The sequence below is a fragment of the Nelumbo lutea genome, chromosome 6 (genome assembly GCF_056320005.1).
Source record: "Nelumbo lutea isolate HS-2025 chromosome 6, American lotus-T2T, whole genome shotgun sequence".
Lineage (NCBI taxonomy): Eukaryota > Viridiplantae > Streptophyta > Magnoliopsida > Proteales > Nelumbonaceae > Nelumbo > Nelumbo lutea.
This window is the reverse complement of record NC_142689.1, coordinates 19219590-19234379: the sequence shown is the minus strand read 5'-3', so window position 1 is coordinate 19234379 and position 14790 is coordinate 19219590. Positions and strand designations below refer to the sequence as shown.

Here is a 14790-nt window from a genome sequence, read left to right as displayed (position 1 = left end):
AATTAAATTCACTTAATAGATCAATTTAATTGTTTTAACTTTCCTTGATTATAGGATACTCAAATCAAGTAAACGTTGTCTTTCTTTTTCCTTGGAAGTTATTTATCATATCTTAGGATCTGGATTTTTTGGACCATTGACCAGATTAACTACTCTGGTCTACCCTTGTAATTTAAATAAACCACATCTGCCACCCTAGTAAATGAAAATATCCTCAGTTAACTATGTAAATACAGTAAAATGGAAAGAAATAACATAGAAGGCCAGTGCCAACCTTATGTGTACATGAAACCCTTTCATATACTCCATTAAAGACTGAAAAAAAAATACTAAAATAAACTTCAGTACATTATTTCAAGTTCTATGGTTCCTTTCCTATATCTTTACCTTCTTTTCTAGATTCAGTTGAGAAATCAATAAAATGAGAAAGGTAATTCTTTTTTTCCTCTCTCTAGCATAGAATAAGAAAGGAAAAGAGCATTAAGCTATATTCTGAAGTAATTAATACAAAACCAAAGAAGGGTTTTTGTAAAAGTATTTTAAACAAAAAAATAGTACAATTAGTCAAAAAGAAACTTTCTTATCACAAATACCTAATCTAAAAAGGTGCTTTGTAAATAACAACAGAGATTAAAACACATGCATCCATGTAGAGGCTAACCATTAAGGGTCTTCCACATACACCCTTGTCAATAAAAGGTTGGCCTTGGTTAGGTTCTGGAAGGACTTCTGGTGTGGAAATCATATCCTAAAGGATGAATTACCGGAGTTATTTGAGTTGACAAGGATGCAAAGGTGGCTGGTTATATACAGATTTCAAATGGAGAATGTGTCTGGTGTCCCCTGCTCAGAAGAGCCTTAAATGTCTAGGAGATTGAACCTTTTGGAGCTTCCAGAAGCTTTATAGTTTGCAAGTTGATACCAACATAGAAGACAGTAAAACTGTGGCTGATGGAAAAATCTGGACAATTTTCTGTAAAATCCTTCTATAATAATTTGACTTGGCAAGATGATCAGGAGTTTCCTTTGAGTAAAATATGGTACAAATGCATTCCCTCAAAACTAGCTTCCTTTGTTTTGTCAGCATACTTAAATAAGCTCTTCACAAGGACAACCCACTAAAGAGAAGAGTGCAGATTGACTCAGTGGCCTGTGTTCTATGCAACAGTATGGAAGAATCCGCTAATCATTTGTTTTTGCACTGCAATTTTACTTACAGTATCTGGGAGAAAGTGTTCAAGCTTTTTGCCTTAAAGGGATATTGCCCAGCATCAGTGGAGGACTTTGAGCAGTGTTCTGGTTGATCTGGAAGGAAAGAAACTGTAACCGAGAGCAGGATAGGATTTTACAGAACAAAAGCTGTCAACTGGAGGAAGTATGGCAGAAAATATTGGGCAAACTGATTTCTTGGTCATCAATACAGTGGGGCATGGACAGACAAGTTAGTGTTTCTATTTTTGAGTTTTTTGTATTTCCCCTGTTGTACAGCCTCTGGTTGTACAACTTTTTTTTCTTATTAATGAACGAAACCTTTTCTCTTCTCAAAAAAAAAAAAAGAAAAGAAAAGGTACATTGCCTGGTTGACTATATTAATGGCAGTACAAGTACAACTACCTGACATCTTACAACACAAGCTAAATAATCTGAATGGCATCTTCACTTTTGATGAGATGACAGAATCAAAAGTTGGAATATGGGTTTTAGAAGGGATCTGAGAGTCTTTGAGCTAGACCAAGCTGCTCTGCTACTTAAAATCCTTGACCCGGTTTGTTTAGACCACTCCAAACCTGATGCTAGAATTTGGATTCCTAAATCCTAACACTTAGGGAATTTTTTCTTGTGCTTCTTTTTTTCTCACAGGTGTGTTCTGCCCCTAACCATCAGCCTTTCTTTTGTAAAGGAATTCCCCCCCCCCCAAGTGGGAGCCCTTTGCTGGGAAGTTTCTCCTGGAAAAGTAAACACTTTGGACATCTTGCAAAAGAAAAGACCTAACCTTAGTATTTCCCCAAATTGATGTATCCTTTGCAAAGCTAATGAAGAAAGCTGTCACCATCTACTAATCTCTTGCCCCTTTGTCATGGGGCATTGGGAGAAGATTTTTTAGTCTTTTTGTTGCAAGTTGACGTTACCTTTGCAAATTGAGAGACAGTATGAGAGGAAAGCAATAACAAAATCTTCAATGATAAAGAGACTGATGAGGATTCTGTTTGGGGTTGCTTGCAGAACAGTCTATTAATTGGACTAAAGCATCAGATCTTTTTTCACAATTCTCTTTAATTGACATGTGGAGAAACTGGGAAGTGGTTGCAAATTCTTCTTCAGTTAAGAACAAGCCGGTTGTTGCCTAGAAGCCCTCTGAAGAAGGCTTTATCAAGTTAAACTTTGATGGTAGCAGCCTCAGTAATCCTAGGCCTTCTGGTATTGAAGGAGTTTTCAGGAATGCAGAGGGTCAGATTGTTACCTTGTTTTCTGGTCCAATCGGAGTGGGGGATGCAGTTAGTGCAGAGGTCCAAGCAGTTTTACAGGGAGTATATAGCTGGCAAAAGAAATGAACTTCACGAGATTGGTCATTGAAGGAGACTCTAAATTGGTAATTGGGTGGCTGGAAGAGCCAGAGACTGTAGTGGGTCCTATAGGGGGTGATAAGAAGATTTAAGTGGCTAACCTCCAATTTAACGGTTAGAGTTCAGTGGGAGAGGAGATAAGCTAACGAGCTGGCAGACCTTTTCACTAAGCAAGGGGTGCATAGGGATCATTTGTTTTGGGCTCAGTTGTAATTTTGCTGTGTCTTGAGGCAACACCTCACACCTCTTTGTGGGAACTCTATTCTGAACCTTATGTTGGTTCATCTTGATTAATCTTAATAAACTACTTTATTACTTATCAAGAAAGAGATGACAGAATCAAAAATAAGTTTGGTTGGGTATGAATCAGTTAGAAGGTTGATAATCTCCATCACGTGCTTGACCTTGAACCTTACAGCCTTCAATGATATAAAGCAAACCAAACAGCTACAGGTCATCAAGAGTAAGGCTGCACTCTAGTTCTAGGATAAAAAGAGTCTTATTGGAGAGAGAGAGAGAGAGAGAGAGTTAAATTCCTTCCAAAGAATTAAATCCCTCCTTAAATAAAGGAAAAATATTTCTTTTTGATCAGCTTAAATAAAGGAAAAATATTTTTTTGACCAATAGAAAAGTGACTTTATTAAAATATCTGGAATGAAGGAATGATTAGTACAACTTTTTAACCATAGTGTCAATCCCTACTTGCAATCCCCAAATTACATGGATGCCCAAAACAGTTGTTGCCTCATTACCCCTTGTTTAGCTAATGAGTCAGCTAAATCATTTGCACACCTGCACACCTTCTAACCCTTTTAAATTCAAGCACCATTTCTTTTGCAATCTTTTCCACCTCCCTTGGTACATACTGGAGGGACCAAGGAATGCGCCTATTGGATTTAGCCCAAGATATGACTACTTGTGAGTTTCCTTCCACCTCAATCATCCTAAATGCCAGTTGTTTAGCTAACCTCAAGCCTTGCAATAAGGCCAACAGTTCAGCCTTCAAAGCATTTCAAAAGCCAATTGCTCCTGGGAATATAGCCAAGAGTCTCGAATTTCTGATAACCCCTCCTATTCCAGCCATACCCAGGTTGCCAAGAGAGCTCCTATCAAAGTTTAATTTTACTGTGTTGCCTTCTAGGAGTTTCCAATCCATCCCAATTCTGTCTTTTGCTCTTGATGATTGTTCTATATCAGTCCAGGCCCTGAAGAAATCAGTTACTGAGAGTGTCTTGAAGATATCCAAAGTCTTAGCCCAAAAAACTACCTTTATTTTTATATTGCCTATCATCTTCTTCCAGATTCCAGCTCTTTTCTAGGAAAATTCTGTTACTCCTCACTTCCCTCACTACCCAACAAATCGATGCCTTAGTGGCTCTCAAAAGCGCTTTCCCCCTTTTAGGTTGTCTCAAGAAGTTAGGGTTGAAAAGACCTTCCACGTCTTGGGGTGGAACCCACTTGCAACCAAAAAGAGAACCAAGAAAAAACTCCCACATTCTTTTTTTTCATCAAAAGAACTCCCAAATTCTAAGCACAAACAAAAGGACAGGAGAGTAGTAAATGAGATAATGTCTCGTCGTTACCCCTACAAAGGAAGCACATGTGAGGAGTAGACTTGTTCATGGGCCAGGCTCAGACTTGGTTTTTCCCAAAATTTGAATGGGACTGGCTCGAATCCCAAGCCCGAAAGAGTGTAAAGTCAGGCCTGAAGCCCGGCCCATGAACAGGTCTAGTAAGGAGAGAGGCAAACAAAAGGCCTTCTTTTCTGCAACATGTCACAAGTATTCAACTTACTAAGAAAATTTTCCTAGAAGAAAGCTTGAATTTTAAGTGGGATAGGCTTACACCAAATTTCTTTCACTCGAATTCCACGCCTTGGATGTTAGACAAGGTAAGGGATTTGAAGGAGGAGGAGCAAGTAAAGAGGCCATCTAGAGAGGATGACCAAATTCTAGAATCCTCAAGGGAAGAGCCCAACAAAACCTGCTTTAGGGTATCAAGTAGGTAAATCAAGGAAGAACATTCATTTTCCCTTAACCCCCTAAATAAAGGAAAAATATTGACATTAATGGATAACCATTGATTGAATTGTCCATGATCTGATGTGACCAAATACATGGTCACATGGTAGATCAAAAAGACTGATAACTAAGCACATTCTCTGAATATGCCACTGAAAAAGTCTGGGCCCAGTAGGAGATTTGCACATCATCCAAAAGCTCATAAATTTGTTAAAAAATGTGGACAGAAATTATTGAGCAAGACGTGGCAGAGGATGGGTATATTCTCCATAAAAGAGAGGATGTTTGGGGACTGATCTTTCATGCCAATGTCTTATTTGCCATGTGCCATTTCTTTGGCGCATCAGACTAAAGGTGACCAACCTATGGGACATGTGGCTTATGTAAGAGAGATTCCAGTTTCTGCACGGGATATGTGGCTTATGTGAAGAGGTAGAGTAGAAAAATCATTCTGGTCAACAGTTCAGAGGATCTGGAGCTCTACACTCCATCTCTTACCACATCAAAGCTATAGGCTTTTTATCCTTTTTTGCTAAAAGTGGAAAACTTAAGAATGTTTTCATTGAGAAACATGTACACTTACAACTTGTACAGTTACATATTATAATTATGCACATATTCAAGTTCAAAATATCGATATGTACCAGCATGAATTGTACGATACATATCAGTTTTTGAACCCACCAATAAGCTAAATACTAGGAGTTAGGACATGTGGCCATTTTTAAAAGGTAATACCTCTCCTAGAGATTTCCTGGCTCAATTCTTGAAACTCTAAAAAAAAAAAAAACAACCTAAGTGTGTGGCCCCTTTGAAACACACAATATGCAGTTAGTGTATCGCACATATCAATACTTTGAACCTTACATGAATCCTATGGATGAAATAATAATGGCCAAGTGACTGCACTGATTGATTTATTCCTTTAAGTGGATAAAATAGGTAATATAATAAACTATTCAGGAGTATAGCAAACAATCCGACATGTTGTTCAGCCATAAGTACACAACCTACTTGATGGCTTATTCACCATAACTCAAAGCAATATGCCATTCAGTCGGAGACATTGTACATGAGTAAGGTGGGAAAAAAATTAGCAGTTTTATGTGGATTTCATCTGGAGCAACTCCAGAGGTATTCCAAGCACTAGAAACACCCACATAGATAGGGCAGGGCTTGGCACAAAAGTCAAAACCGAATGTATTTAAATCAATTCTGATGGGAAGGCAAGTTTAGTGCATTGTGTCATTATAAAAAATGCTAACTGAAATTAGGAAAAAGATCCAGATGCACAGAACATCTTTGTTTACAGCGTTCCTCGATAAATAAGTTTCCTCATAAAATACATAAATGGGAAAATTAGTTAATATCCACATTTCAGAACACCTCATATCACATGTTTTCTTCCTTGGCATCTATCATCTTAATGCAGCTTCTTTCTGTTATATATCAAAGAAAACATACAACTCCAGACCGGATTAAAGATTTGTTTTGTAAAGGTTGTTTTGGACCATAAACAGGAAGGTTAAATTCCAGAGCCCGGATCTTCGGCAAGCAAAAACTCTGCACACATGGCATCCAGCCACACATTGGGAATATCTCCCATACATGTATGTTAAATTCATAGGGTGATATTGCCAATGTGTGGCTGGATGCCCATGCTTGCAGAGTGTGCAGAAAGTGTACCAACATGTTTTCTTTTTTCTCTTATTTATGGGGTGATGAGGATTGAGGTAGTAACATACATATAATTAATAAAATAAACCATTTTTAATTTCTATATTTAGGGTTCATTAAAGAGCAGAAAGGGAAAAGAAACTACACAGTTCACTATGAAATAACATATTGATTCTACTGAGAAACTCTTGAAGATGTAAGCCCCCATGAGTTGTTAGATTTACAATAAGAGAAGAGGTCATCATGATCATATAAAAGAGATGAGGTTTGGCTCTTTGCAAGTTGACTTACAAAGAGACGGTGCACCAGGTCTTCTCATGAAAACAACCTGCTCACGAATCTGCATCATTCCCATGTGGAAACATGTCAACTCTTCTGTCAGAGAGAATGACACTTCGCAAGCAAATTCAACAAGCCAACCACTTTCTTCCTAAGATAAGTTCTTACATAAAGATCAAGAAAGGTATTTAAGGCAAAATTAAGTGAGAAATAAAATAAAACATCTCAACCCTATTCTAACACTCTAAAATCTAAAATGAGGACAAAAGTAATAAAGACCAAGCCAGCTATAACTGAAAACGAATATCGCAAAGAACCTACTTCTAACTGTACTTCAGAAGTTCCACCATAAATTACAACATCTTTGCAGCTTGAACTCAAACCCGAACAAAAACCCTAACCTGGGATCGTCATCCAGAGTCCAGACCATAAATCAAACCCTAACTGTAATCGTCACTCAGAACTTGACACGAGTCAGACGACACAACGACTTGTATATTGAACTGTGCATTGATCCATTAAGCCATAAGAGACCTATGGTATATCTAAAGGGTCGCCATTAAATTAACAGAGAATTGGCCCAGCGCATAGAATGTAATTCAATTAAAAAAAGATAGAAATAACGATAATTCGATGAAGAAGAAGAAGCAGAGAAAGTAAATAGTAGAAGCATATATTGAGAGACCATACTGATTTCAGAATTTGTATTAGAAATAACTGAATTTGGTTTGCAGATGACTTCGCGCGTTCTCCTGCTCTGCAAAGGTCGAACTATTTAATTTTGGTTAATTACTAGTATAGGTTTGAGAAATTACTGATATGCCATAAAAAAATTCAAGTTATATAGCTTGTAGCTTGTTGACCGGACCCTATAATATAAAAAGGGTTAAATATTTAAATTACCCCTATGATTTAAGTAAATGAACAAAAAAGAACTTATCCTAGGTATTCTTAAATTTTATGATAATGTACAAAATTCTCCTTTACCTTTGGCATGGCTACAGTTCGTTCATATGTGATGTTACGTGATTAATATAATTTCTTTTTTTATTTATTTCAAAACTATGGTTCTTTTAAAACAAAATGATATTATAACCTTATATGAAACTCAGAAGGGCTAATATGAAACTTAGTGGTTCATATGTGACGGTAGACTTGAATCTAAAAATATATTTTATTTTTTAAAGATAAATTCCATTTCAGTTTATTAGTCGAGGCAAAAGAATTTGTTTGAGTTCTGGCTTAAAATGGGTTTCTCTTCATCGGATTGTTGTCAGGGAGCCAACCAAAGCACCAAATATTTGCTTAGAATTAGATGGCTTTGACCATTAGCCCAGCTGACTTAGATGGCTCAACCGATGCCTTCAAATATTTTCAAGTCTTGGCACATGGAATGATTTCAATGTTGCGAGCAAGGTTCCCAAACTATAAGTTTACGATTTTTTTCTTTTTTTGTTTCTTTTTCCTTTATCTTTTTTGATATGCTGGTCTAAATATATGTTATAAAGTTTGGCTTAATACAGGTTGTTGTTTTCCATCAATGAAGATTTGGGTAACAAATAGTGTTTGAGACTTTAGTTGAGTTTGGGATTAGTAATTTCATGGAAGTTATAATTATTCTAGCAGCTTTGTTGTTATATTAACAAACTTTTTTGTGATTTGGATTTTATTTTAAAATTTTGAGAAATAATGAAAGATAAATTTGACATTTCACTATTTTCCATCAATTTATATGTATCTACTAATACAAAACATGGATTCGTAGTGTGCGTGCCAGGTTCTTCATTTTTTTATGTACGTGATATCTGTTCCAACGTGTGACTCTTCCACCCTCTTCTTTTATCCCTACCCCTGTCCTATCACCCCATTTCTCCCCTTTCGCCAAATGCCAATAGATTTCCCTTTTATTTGCCACAGGTTTCGGGTTGAAGGTCCGATTGTCTTATTCGAATAGACATCCTGTTTTGACAATAAAAATTTATAAGCAAAAAATTATGTAAATGTTCTGGCCATCGGTTTTCGGTTTGTCAATTTCACTGTTCGGTTCAAATGGATGTCCTGTTTTTGACAACAAAAATTATAGGCAAAAAATTGGGTGTGTGAGGTCCATTAACCAATATCATACGTGTTATGTCATTCGAGTGTGTACTCATATGACTCGAAAACGGAACCGTTTTAGCCACCGGTTTTCAAGTCGGCGGTTCAACTATCCAGTTCGAACGAACAGCCCGTTCTGACAACAAAAATTAAAAAAATAAAAAAAATGACCAAAAACCACTGAACGGGTCAACGAGTTGATGGTTTGACCGCTCGGGTCAATGGGTCATTGATCGATTTAACGATTTTTGGCCAAGGACCGAGATTGGGGTAAAATTGAATTGGTTGTGTGGACGGTTCCCAATTAAAAAAAAAATAGTGGTTTGTTCATCCAATTCATGAATGGCCCGTTCTAACAACAAAAATTAAAAAAATTAAAAAAAAAAACGGCTAAAAACCATTGAACGGATCAATGGGTGGATAGTTCAACCGCTCGAATCAATGGGTCGTTGACCAATTCAACGATTTTTGGCCAGGGATTGGGATTGGGATAAAACGGAACTGGTTGCCTGGACAGTTCCCAATTAAAAAAAATGGCCAAAAACCATTGAACAGGTCAACGGGTCGATGGTTCGATCGCCCAGGTCAATGGGTCATTGACTAATTCAAAAGTTTTTTGCTAGGGATCGGGATTGGGGTAAAATGGAACTAGTTGCCTAGATAGTTCCTAGGCCAAAATGTTCGTCCGTCCGGGTCAATAATGGTTCAAAAACCATGGTTTTTTGTGCTTTTGGATTTTTACTATTCAAAAGTTTATTCTAATGTGGGATTTATTCAAACATGTGTTGTAAGTTCCTTTTTTTTTCATTTTCGACTTTTTTTTTCATGTTTGGTCTTCTTCAAGATCCTCCAAAATGGTCTAGGGTTTACCACTATTTTATTTCTTCCCTTTTGTTTTTTCTTTGGGTTTTCTTGTACAATGTTTTTTTTATATTCTTACAAGATTATTTGCTTTGTTTATTTCTTTGATTGCATATGTGTTTAGCTCCATTTCAAAGCAGAACTTTGGACTCGATTTTCTGATTTTTTCCTTGGTTTTTCTAGTTTGGTGGATTTACCACCATTTTTTTCTATGTTTAAGGTCACTTTACATTTGTCTTTCAAGATTTTATTTCTTCCCATGACCATCCATTTCAAATGGATGGCCCGTTCTGACAACAAAAATTAAAAAATAATTAAAAGTAAAAAATGACCAAAAACCATTGAACGGGTCAACGGGTCATTAACTGATTCAACGATTTTTTGCCAGAGACCAGATTTGGGGTAAAACGGAACCGGTTGCTTGGACGGTTCCCAGGCCGAAGGGTCCTACCATTCGGTTCAACTGGGAGTTCTCGATGTAAAACAAAAGACAACTATGAAGTAGAACTCAAAACCATCATTGTATGACTATGCTCTTTTATATGAGATGCTTTGCTAAAGCAGAGCACATGATGATCTATTTTAAGTCTTTATATGAATTTCAAGACTTGAGTACTTATAGTTACAAGTTTATTATTAAGAAAGTATTGTCTTTTTTAATGTAGTAAATACCAATGTTACAATTCCAATCCAGGTGCCCTTCGCTAGTATCTAAGAATGATGTCAATTGTAAAAAAACTTAAGGATACCTTAAGTTTTTGTGCATTTGCTAAACCATAGGGCTATTTCCATTATTTAACCCTAGACGCCTATCATTGTACAATTTAGAGCCATTAACAGCTCACTTCAAAAAAAAAGTTTATAATACCAAAGTTGCCTCTTTTTTGTTTTTGGTACAAATACAAATATGTACAATATAAATACATAAAAATAGTACAAAATACATGATTTTGCACTCTACATATTTGTATTTGTACTCCTTCCAAACTTAGCCTAACTAACTTGCTCATTTGGGCAGATGATTCTTGGGCAAGAGATTTTAAAGATTTTGGCAAGTGGATAAGCAAATTACCCACCCCAGAAGATAACAAGGTCTATACATCCATTTGCAAAATGCCTACACCTTAAGCTTCACATTGCAATTTTCAAGAGGCCTATACCTCTTATGACATCTGATGAACGATGATTTGACCCGACCTATGAAACAACAAGGAGCCAGTCAGCAGTCAGTTAGCAGTCAGCTAGGAGTGCCCGAATTGCGCTACATCATTTGGCACCATCTATGGGAACCACTTCAAAAAGCCTTTCTCTCTAAACTTTTTCAGTTACTTCTTCTTCCTTGAAACGATCCAACGCTCATGGCTTCCTCTAGCAACATCGGATGAAGCACGGAAATGGATAACCTCAGGGAACAACCCCAGCTTCCTACTGTCTGTATCGGACAGTTCACCGTCCCCCTCTTAGCGGACGGAATCCCCAACTTAAATGTGCCTCTCACAATGGCACCTGTCATCGCCCCACTTCCTGCTATAGTCGGAACGACATTCACCGAACCTTCAGTCGTGCCCCTGGCAGCCAGCCCGAACCAGCTGGAGGACCTAGTGCAGTGCATGAGGGCCATGCAGGCTCAAATGCACCAGTTCCAACAACTTCAGCTCTATCAATAGCACGTGCTGCACCAGGTCTCCCAGTACCAGCATCAGCAACAGTTCCCCCAACTGCCCCAACCTCAACTTCAACAGCCTTTGCACCTGGCCTCGTAGCAAGCCAAATCTTACTGCTAGAGCGAGCACTCGGGCCAAGGAGAGGCCCCCAAAAAACTAGGCCTCCCCCCACAGCAGACGGGAGAGACCGGCTACCCCGATCTCACCGCGGGTGGACAGGACAGGAGGACCCTGGCTCGGCAGGTCTACGTCGCCTCGACAGTCAAAGTTTGGAACCCTGATCCTTGAAAACCGGTTTGAGATCCTGGAAATAGACTCCAAGCAGGCCCCTTCTGTCCGTAGCCATCACCAGCAGACTGGGCTACTCCCAGCACAAACCATTCTGGACAGCGCGGAGGTGAGCAGCACAAACGCCGAAACCATCAAGAAGTAGAGACGCCACCGCTGAGATTGTCAATCTGTCACCAACGATTTGCCCGAGCTCATGGGCAAAGAAGAGGTAGGCTCGGTTGAAGCCAAAGCTTCCCTCCTCTCGGTTCCGTCCCCCTTGTCTTCTGAACTCTTGGCAGTCCCAATGCCCAAGGATTTCAAGCTCCCCACTCTTGACAAGTATGACGGGTTGTTCGACCTGAATGATCATGTAGATGCCTTTCAGTCATAGATGCACCTGGTGCAAGCTAGTGAGTCGTGCATGTGTGTGGCCTTCTCCACTACTTTCAGGGGAGCAGCCTGCATGTGGTACCGGAACTTGGCACCTAGGTCGATAAGAAGTTGGGCGTAGTTCGCACAAGCCTTCACGTCCCGCTTTGTCACCAGCAAACGGTGCCCGCGAACTGAAGAAAGCATCTTCAACGTAGCACAAAGAGAGGGAGAGTCCATCCGAAGCTATATCAAGCGGTTCAACGACGCTTGTATGCAGATACCACGCCTGGACCCTACCGTACGCCTTGCAGCAGCCAAGAAGGGCGTGAAGCACAAAGAGTTCAAGTGGCACATGGTCGTCAACCAACCCGCGACCATAACCGAGTTTCTGAAACTTGCAGATAAGTTCATAGCCACCGAAGAGGAGATCAACCAGAAGGGTGAGGGCGCGCCCCAAAAAAGAAAGAGAGAAGGAGAGCCTTCCAGTCAAGAGGACACCCAAAGGAAAAAAAGAAATAGTTCGGGGGGCAAAGCCGGGTCAATTGTTCAGAGCTCCTGCACCGAACCGAGCTGATTACACCCCACTGAATGCGAAGCGAGCCGAAATCCTGATGGCGATCAAGGACGTCCCATACGTGAAGTGGCCACCCCGTCTAAGGGGAAATCCCAATGAAAGAAATAAGAGTTTGTATTGCAGTTTTCACAAAGACCACGATCATAGTACCGAGAGTTGTAAGAACCTCCACAACGAGATAGAAGAGCTCATCCATCGTGGATATTTTAGAAACTTTGTACAAAATAATAATAATAAAAATAATAGTAATAGAGCAGGTCGACAAGGGGAGCACGGTAAAGATGCTCCCGAGTCCAACAGCAGGCCGACTGAACAATCGCAGAGGCAGCCTCCAGAGGAGAGGCCAGTTCAGGGGACCATCCACATGATAGAGGGAGGTTCAATCGTTGCAGGTTGTACCTCAGCAACAGCTCGGACGTCAGTTCGTGAGGCCACCCGGGAAGAGCAGAACCCCCCAAAGCGGCCGAAGATGGAAGATCCAATTTTCTTCACAGAAGACGATGCGCGAGGGGTCCATTACCCCCACGATGACGCGCTCATAATAAAGCTAAGAATCAACGACTTCGAGGTCAGGCGCATACTCGTCGACTCAGGCAGCTCGACCGACATACTCTTCAAAGCTGCATTTGACCAGCTCCAGTTGCAAAGAAGCGACTTGAAGCCCGCGGACACCCCTTTAGTGGGCTTCAACGGAGAGGAAGTTCGCCCCCTGGGGAAAATAACAATACATGTAGAGATCGGCACCTGGCCTTGTGTGGTCAGATTTGAACACAACTTCCTGGTGGTAGCGACCCCCTCTTCCTACAATGCTATAATAGGTCGATCGATCACCCATGTCATACGGGCAGTGGTCTCCACTTACCACTTGCCTATGAAGTTCCCAACAGACTTCGGTGTGGGAGTAGCGCGGGGTGACTAGCTCGAGTCCCGCAAGTGCTATGTTGCCGCCCTAAAGGGGAAAACCAAGGTGGCCGATGACCTTGAACTGGAACAACCCACGGAGCAAGGTGAAGAGCAAGCCACTCCCATGGAAGAAACAGCTGTGGTCCCGACCTCAATAGCAGACCCAGCTCGGACGCATTAGATCGGCGCTTTCGTCCAAGAGCCCCTACGATCCGAACTGGTAAGCTTTTTACTTCAAAATTTAGATATTTTTGCATGGTCCGTGACAGAAATGCCCAGTATAGACCTCGAACTCATAACTCACAAGCTGAACACTGATCCTATAGTTAGGCCCGTTAGACAAAAGAAACGCAACCTAGCCCCAGAACGGTGGAAAGCGGTCGACGAGGAAGTCGAGAAGCTCCTCGTAGCAGACTTCATAAGAGAAGTCTAATACTCGAGCTGGGTAGCAAACCCCGTCCTGGTAAAGAAGGCCAATGGCAAGTGGCGCTTGTGCGTCGACTACACCAACCTAAACCAGGCTTGCCCGAAAAGACTGCTTCCTGCTCCTCAGAATCGGCAGTTTGGTGGACGCGACCTCAGGGCATGAGTTGCTAAGTTTCTTGGATGCTTATTCCAGCTATAACCAGATCAAGATGGACCTAGCAGACGAAAAAAAGACTGCCTTCATCACAGAGTTCGGCCTATACTGTTACAAGGTTATGCCCTTCGGGTTGAAAAACGCAGGGGCAACCTTCCAAAGGCTTGTAAACAAATTGTTTGCGCCGTTAATCGGCAGAAAAGTAGAATGCTATGTAGACGACATGGTCATCAAAACTCAATTCTACATGAATTAATACAAGAATTGCATTTTGTTTTTGAAATTTTGTGTAAGTTTAACATGAGATAAAATCCAAACAAGTGTGTGTTTGGTGTGACCTCGGGTAAATTCCTGGGATACATCGTTAACCGGCACGGCATTGAAGCTAACCCCGATAAGTTTAAGGCCATCTTAGACATGAGACCACCCCGTAAGTTGAAGGAGGTTCGGAGGTTGATTAGCCGCATAGCCGCCCTGAGCCACTTCATGTCCAAATCGGAGGACCGTTGTCTACTGTTTTTTAAGGCAATCAAGAGCAAAGGGTTTGAGTGGACCCGAGACTGTCAGCTCGCGTTTGACGAGCTTAAGAAATGCCTCGCGAGCTATATCGGAGACCTTACACGCTCCCCTACTTACGCTACTTGCGACCTACCAAAGCCAAGATCGTACTCCGTGACACCCATGAGGGTCTGTGCGGTGGGCACTTGGGGAGCATGGCCCTCTACCAAAAGACACTTCGACAAGGATACTATTGGCCAACAATGAAGGCAAATGCTATTGAGCTCGTAAGAAAATGTGACAAATGCAAGAGACATGCCAACATTCACCACCAACCCGTCGCCGACCTCATGTATCTCACCAGCCCGTAGCCCCTTGCGCAGTGGGGCATCGATCTACTCGGGCCATTCCCGTCAGCAACGGGTGGAAG

The 14790-nt window shown here is 40.7% G+C and overlaps 1 pseudogene across 1 annotated transcript in view; it reads right to left on the bottom strand.

Moving 5' to 3' along the window:
* The window catches only part of LOC148847741 (pre-mRNA-processing protein 40A-like), a 36351-nt pseudogene extending 28995 nt beyond the window's left edge, over positions 1-7356 (bottom strand). The window contains exons 1-2 of the transcript XR_016101162.1: positions 7232-7356; positions 6554-6602 (exon numbers count right to left, since the gene is read on the bottom strand). The product of XR_016101162.1 is annotated as a pre-mRNA-processing protein 40A-like (transcript). The remainder of the gene's footprint in view (positions 1-6553; positions 6603-7231) is intronic.
* Positions 7357-14790: the final 7434 nt, after the last annotated feature.